Source organism: Lolium perenne, chromosome 1, assembly GCF_019359855.2.
Source record: "Lolium perenne isolate Kyuss_39 chromosome 1, Kyuss_2.0, whole genome shotgun sequence".
NCBI classification, from domain to species: Eukaryota; Viridiplantae; Streptophyta; class Magnoliopsida; order Poales; family Poaceae; genus Lolium; species Lolium perenne.
In genome coordinates this window covers 41,543,060-41,551,362 of record NC_067244.2, presented here as the reverse complement: position 1 = coordinate 41,551,362, position 8,303 = coordinate 41,543,060, and positions in this window count along the sequence as shown.

Here is an 8,303-nt window from a genome sequence, read left to right as displayed (position 1 = left end):
TCAAGCCCAAAGCCTATAAACTATGGTTCACCTATGTGCACCAACAACTTATTCTAAGCAATGGTTCACCTATGTGTACCAACAACTTATGCTAAGCAAGACAAGCAACTTATGTGATAGCACGATATATATATAACTTCAAGCACGATGGCTATCACAAAGTAAAGTGCATAAGTAAAGAGCTCGGGTATAGGAATAACCGAAGTGACGCGGAGACAACGATGTAGCCCGAAGTTCACACTCTTGCGAGTGCTACTCTCCGTTGGAGCGGTGTGGAGGACAAGTCACTCCAAATGCACGAGGGCCACCGTATTCTCCTCGAGAATTCCCACCAAAAGGGATGTCCTCGATCCACTATGGGACCTTAGGAAGGTCACCGAACCCGCACAAAGCTTGGGGCTATCTCCACAACTTAATTGGAGGCTCCCAACAAATTGCCACAAAGGCCTTGCCCTTGAAGATTCTCCACAACTTAATTGGAGTCCCCAAGAACACCACAAAGATGCCACAAAGGCCTTGCCCTTGAAGATTCTCCACAACTTAATTGGAGTCCCCAAGAACACCACAAAGATGCCACAAAGGCCTTGCCCTTGAAGATTCTCCACAACTTAATTGGAGTCCCCAAGAACACCACTAAGATGCCACAAAGGCCTAGAATCCGTCTAGGGTTCCAAGAACCCAAGAGTAACAACCTTCTTGCTTTCACTTCCACGAATCACCGTGGAGAACTCAAACCGATGCACCAACTAATGCAATGGCAAGAACACCACAAAGATGCTCAAGTCCTTCTCTCTCAAATTCCAACAAAGCTACAAAAGCTATTGGGGGAATAAGAGAGGAAGAACAAATAGGAGGAGGAACACCAAATTTCTCCAAGATCTAGATCTAGTGGATTCCCCTCACAAAGAGAGGGATTTGATTGGTGAAGATGTAGATCTAGATCTTCTCTATCTTTCTCTCAAATAGATGCAAGATTCATGGGAGGGAGAGGGAGATAGCAAGCTCAAAGAAGGTCAACAATGGAGGCAAAAACGAGCTCAAACGGTTGGGAAACTTTGGGGAAGAAGACCCCCTTAAATAGGGCAAGAGAAATCTGCCCGTTATGCACAAAACTCGTCAAAACCGGAACTTCCGGTCATTTGGGGCGGAACTTCCGCCCCCCGGAAGTTCCGGCCAACTTCCGGGTGAAGTAGGGCGCCCCCGGAATGCTCCCGGTATGTTTTCTGCGTGCAGATTCGTCATTTCCGGAAGTTCAGCGGAAGTAGGGCGGAAGTTCCGGCCACCGGAACTTCCGGCCAACTTCCGGCCAAAAAACTGCTTCACGGAAACTTGAATAACTTTTGCATCCGGACTCCGATTTTGATGATCTTGGGCTCGTTTCGAAGCTAGTAACAAGCTCTACAAGATCATGCAGGGAACCATCATAGTCCAGTAAGTTAGGATAGAAACAAATGATGAAAGGTTTGACCTATCTAAAAAAGACATACCGGTAAAACCTCCAATCTTGAAAATGCAACAAGTTGAGTTAGGAAACTCGGATTTGGGTGAAACCAATTTTGTTGTAAAGAAGATGACAAGAGCTACCCCACAAAGAGTGAAAAGCTTAAGAACAATTGGGGTAGGTTTTTCTATGTATTTTAGAGTGAAACCTCTCAATACGAGAAACCGAGAAAAACTCCAATATCGAAAACGCAACAAGTGATTCATGCGGAATCCGTTTTCGATGAACTAGAACTTGTCATGAGAATAAGCACAAGCTCTAAAACACCATATGGATAAGATACAAATAACAACCAAGAAATATGATGCAAGGATGCAAAGGTTTGAGCTCTCCGAAGGATACGATCGAGTTACTCACTCGAGAGCCCTCTTGATAGTACGGCAACTAAACTATAAACCGGTCTCCAACTACACTATGGGACCGGTGAGAGAGAAACCCTATCAAGAGAAAACCTTATACTTGCGCATTCCACTTGAGCTCGATGATGACGATCTTGACCGCAACAAGATGGAACGCCTTTCTTGCTTGTGCTTGCTTGACGAAGTCTTGTAGATTGCTCCCCCATAAACCACCATGGGAGAGCTTCTTCTTCGGCGCAACTTCACATATCCATGATCACCATATGGATGGCAAGATTCAATCAAAGGATCTCTTCAAGATGGCTCATCTTGAACTTGCACTTCATTTCTTCATACTTCATCATGTTGATGTCTTGAAGTAACTTGAGGGCTCACTTCATCTTCATCTTCAAGACATACTTGACACTTGATATCCTTCATCAATTTCTTCTTATTGCAACCTTGAAGCCAACATATGGTTCAAGAATTGCCTATGGACAACTCCTACAAATATAACTCAATGCAAACATTAGTCCATAGGGATTGTCATTAATTACCAAAACCACACATGGGGGCTCCATGCACTTTCAATCTCCCCCATTTTGGTAATTGATGACAATCTCTTTGAGAAGGTTTATATAAGGAATTGATGTAACAAACAAGTTGAATATATAGAGCAAACTCCCCCATAATATATGCATGTGTGAATGATCTTGACTTTCATTGCATATATTGGCATTCAAAGCCTAGTGGAGTTTCCTCTAACTATTCAACTATGCAAAGCAACAAGATGCAATGCAATAAAGGCACATGCTTAAGCACAAAGCAAAGACATAACCAAATTCCCTTAAACCCTCCAAACTTCTCCCCCATTGGCACCAATTGCCGAAATGGGTGAAAAATTTAGAAGGCCAATATAGTGAGAGTTCCTCCATAGCGTGTGCATTTCTCATAATTTGAGTGGAATCAAATGCACATATCCAATTACGAATATTCGGAAGGAATCACACCATAGATAGGATCAAAGATTGCAAAAAGATAACAAAGTCAAGAAGCTTCAACAAATGAAGCAATCAACCAAATGAACCACAAAGAAGATACCAAAAGAAAGATAGATATTATGATAAGATCAAGAAGATTGCTCTAAATAATATGAGGAAGCTCCCCAAGGTTTGTGCACAAAACAAGACAATTTGCATTGGAGTATAAAGTGCACAAACATGGAATCATCACTCCCATAATATCATTCAAAAACAAAATATACCAAGTGAATCAAACTCTAATGATCACCAAAAGATAGTGCTCTAAATTAAATGAGGAAGCTCCCCAAGGTACATGCATAAATTAAAATGTTGTATTTGAATACAATATGCATAACATGGAATCCTCACTCCCTCATTACCATTTAAAACACAAACATTTGGAATAGATCATAGATAGAGAAATAAGCTTAACACTTGCAACAAACAAATAGTTGAGCAACAAGTAAGAGGCACCATAATAAAAAGGCTCAACCAAGAGGATATATGAAAGGCATGATAAAGCATATTATAAGACTATTACAAGGATGAGCAAAAAGCATCATCATAGTCTTCAATGAATTATATTGCTTAGCATGACCAATCAACACTCAATAAATAAATAAGATATCAAAAGGAGATGTATCATCTCTTATGTGTATAAGTTTCTCTAAGTGGGCAATATCACAAAGATATTTATCCACAAAGAAACATGCACACATAAAATAGATACGCAAGAAAAATAGTATGATATCCAAGATGAAGTCATGCAATATACCAATAAGAATTTTTGCTTAATAGCATGGCCAAAGGCTCAATTTTATCTTATTGTACATTCATGAACTTCAACCACAAACAACTAAAATACATCACAAATATCAACAAGGGATAGAAGATAGTTGGGATGCATTTAAGAAAGGTAACAAGTATCACAAACGGGGATACCAAAAGAAGTAACTAAATTTGCACTTTCATCTATATTGCACATGTGAGAGCCTTGAGGAATTGATATGCAACAAAATTGCTAGATAGGCATAGTTGGGATGGATGAATCATGAGCATGATTTAAAATACTTCCCAACAAATGCACTCATCTCAAATTACTCACATTCACAATAAAGAGGTTTCATTAAGACTTTTGCAAGAAGCACAACATTTGCAAATCAAGAGATTCATGCCAAGATGCAACCATAAGGTTGGATACAAGAAAAGTATGCATGAGAAGATACTTGTTACCAAGATAGCATTGGTGTGGATGTAGTAGATATGTGTTCGTTGATCATCCTAGCTTGCCTCACGTTACCATTGAGTCACCACTTCTTTCCAAGAGTGAGACAAGCATTCAATGCATATCCATTGTACCTAACACAAAGGTAAGTACAAAATGGTCCCCAAACTAATTGGGTCCGAAGTAGTTAGACACACTACAACATATAGGACAAACTCCACAATTCTATGTGCATATAGATATGAAATTGAATTTCATGCACATCTTAGTCAAATTAGGATTTGATGGAGTTTACCCTATATATTGGATCAAAGAAAGTGACACATGCCATAAGATATACATATATTAAATATGCATGCACAATACTTTCAAGAACCAAAGGAAGATACAATTTGGACAAAACACCAAATAAACCAAGAGACAATGGTTGTCCAAATTATATCAAAGAATCAAATCAACACAAGATTGACTCCAAAGACTTATCTCATTATAAGAAGCTAATTAAACCTAAGCACAAAGGAATGAGATAACCAACTCCCAAGAGAGCAAGGTTCCAACAAATAAATCAAACCCTCGACACTTTTTATGATGGTACAAAGTACCAAAAAGAAAATTTATGACTCCCAAAACCAAATTTTTGATAAAGATCAAGAGATGTTAAGCATTCTAACAAATATAGGAGAGCTCCCCCAAGATTAGTGCATTATCTAGGATTTTGCATATGAATACTAAATGCACACAACTAGGATCATCACGCTACCTAAATCTACTAAAATGCTAAGAAAGTTTGAATAGACAAATTAGATCCATAAGATGCAAGGAAGACACATGGGAGTCAAAGCACAACACATTCATGGCAATAAATAAGACAATTTAAACACAAGAGCCAATGTAAATATGATCAATAAATTTCTACCCAATAATAGATTGCCAATTGTCCTAGGACAAGAGGTATTAGGAAATATTTTCCGGTGGTAGTTTGTAAGTATATGTAAGATCATTTTTACACCAAATAAAGCATATGGTAAAAGATAAGAGTTAACCATCATGCAAAGAGAGTTTCTTGATAGCTTCAATTAGTCATACCAACATGCAAAGCAATTAATAGTATTCATACCAACATGCAAAGCAATTAATAGTATTCATACCAACATGCAAAGCAATTAATAGCATTCATACCAACATGCAAAGCAATTAATAGTATGACTTGAAGCACATGGTTTTCCAAAAATGTATTGAGGGACACATTGTGAAAAACCATGCCAAGAAAAACTTTCACAAATAAGATCCACAAAGATATTAGCAATGAAGCCATTTAAGCAAATTGGAACTTGTTTGAGAAAACATGTCACATATGAGAGACAATTTACAATATCAATTCTATGTGACACAACCTCAAATGTTCACATTTCCTAGGCTTGTAATATGCACAAAGCTTATTACTCCCCCATAATGTGATAAGGAATTTATTTTCACAAGAGGCAAATAAGATCCAACTAGAGATATTAATGGACATTAGAATTTGAATTTCTCATGAAGATGACATACCACATAGGGACTAGATAATCTTGCAATATCAATTCTAAGTGATATTCCTCATATACACACATTGTTAGGATTGTGAAATTCCTAAAGGCATATCACTCCCCCAAAATGTTATAGTCCATTAATCTCTCATAAGAGCCATATAAGATACAACAAGATGCAAAGAGGCTCCAACACAAGCACAAATACATGGTGTGCAACCTAACATACATAGACTTGATTTCTCAAGAAAAACAAGTAGGATGCACAACATATACAAACACATGTTAGGAACAAAACTAACACATGCAAAGGGGCGAGTAACTTTCAATATAAATGAGTTGAGCACATGTTACCGCAAGGAGGAACATTGGGTGTATGATAGAAGTAAGATAACCAAAAGACTTGGCTTGAGATAATATAAATGATGAAGATCCCTTAATTCTTCATGATGTAGCCAAGTCTCCAATGCCCTCCAACAAGCACCTATTGATCAAGTTTTGGATTGTTGGTCCCCAACTAAGTTGGGTCCTAAGAGGTTAGTCACAATAGGCTTGGCAACCCAAATGGTTCTTTTCTTGACACCACTTTGAGCACCAACAAATTTGGCAAACACATTGCCATCCTCATCCTTACGAAGAGAATAAACATCATCAACGGTGATAGAGTTGGATGAGGTACCAATAGTGCAAAAGGAGGAGATGTGGCCCTTCTCGCGGCATATGTAGCAAGTTCTTTTCTTCTCCTTCTTCTCACTAGATTTCTCCACAATGGGAGCATTGGCTTGATTCTTCTTGGGAAGTGACATTTCTTCAACTTGAGGTTGAATATGAGTTTGAGCTTGAGGCCGCTTCCCTTTTTGCTTCTTCTTCAAAGGGCAAGATCTAACATGGTGCCCTTCAATTTTGCACTTGAAGCAAACAATCTTGGCCGGGTCTTTGACTTGTACTTGGCCCTTGTTGTTGTTGTTGTTGGACTTGAATCCAAGTCCACTCTTGTCATTGGGGGATTGTTGCACACTTAACATCGTGTCAAGTTTGCATTTCCCTTCATGACTCTTTACCAAGTCGGTCTTCAAAGAAGTGACTTGGGCCTTGAGCTCTTTGATTTCCTCTACATGGTTAGTAACAACACAAGTACTAGAGGAGGTAGAACCTTCATTGTTAGAGCAACAAGGCAAGGAGGATAATTCATCACAAGATTTAGCAATATTATGAGTGGATGAATTACTAGGACTAGCACATGGCAATATAGCATTTTGGGTAGTAGTGCTAGTATCCACATGAGGCTCACAAGGTGTTGCCTTTGATATGATAGCCTCATGAGCTAACTTTAGCCTATCATGAGAAGCTAGAAGATCCTCATGGGAGCTAGAAATCTTTCCATGATTTTCTTCCAATTTCCCATAATTTCTAGTTAGCAACTCAAGTTGAGCCCTTAGCTCAACATTCTCCTTCAAGATAAATGCTTCACAAGAAGTAGAGTTAGTAGCACAAGCATCATTATCAATAGCAATAGGAGAAGGCAAGTTGGCATGCTCTTTTAGATAAGAAGCTTTAAGTTGCTCATGCGACTCGGTGAGTTTGGTGAGCACACTCTCAATGACCCTTGAGCCCTTTTTGAGTTGCTCAAAATCCTCAAGGAGTTTAGCATTAACAAACACAAGCTTATCATTTTTTAGCTTTAGTTCATTTGCCATCTCAAGAGCTCTATCATGGTTTTCCTTTTCTCTAGACAATTCTAGAGCAAAGGTCTCCTCAAGAGCTTCCTTGATGGTTTGTTCTTCTTCAAGTTCATTCTTTAATGATGCTACATCATCGGCATACTCTCGTTCAAGAGCACCCTTTTTATCAATGGTGTTCTCATGCATCCAAATAAGTTTTTGGCTCTCAATAGCGGTAGTCAAGATTTCAAAGAAGTGAGAGCTAGCAATTTTATCTTTGTAAAGAACCTTGAATACACTCTTACCCTTATCGCGTAGAGAGACAACCCAATCCTCTTCTTCATATTCATCCTCATCCTTATCACCACGAGAAATATTAGGTTCCATGGTAGGAGGTACCGTGGAACCCTTGGCCATAAGGCATATATGAGGGTCGTGAGATAAAGATGAGGAGTTACTTGAGGCTCCTTTCAAGATCTTGTCTTGACCAATAGAATTGTTGGTTTCCTCTACATTGTTAGTCACATAACGACTAGAGGAAATAGAAGCATTTTTATCATGGTCACAAGACAAAGAAAGCATATCATCTTGAGATTTATTCAACAAACTTACACATGATATGCAAGGACTATTAACACAAGCATGTAGATGATTTATAGTGCTATATGTGTTTATGTCCATAGATGAAGCATTGCAATGAGATAGAGATGAAGAATCATCAATATTAAGCTCAATATCAACATCACAATTTTCATCACCACTCACCATATCATTACCTTGTGTCTTGCCACACATTGGTGAAGTGGAAGAAGATGAGACCTCATCACGGCCGGAAGTGGAAGCAATACAACCATCCTTAATAATATTTGGACACATCATATTTATCTTGAATCTTTGTCCATAATTCATGAGCGCTCCAAAAAGGCAAGTATGGAAAAAGACCTACATCTCTCAAAGCATTCATAAGAACATAAGAAGCTTGAGAATTGAGATATAATTTTTTCTCATCCACTAACGATAGATTTTGTGA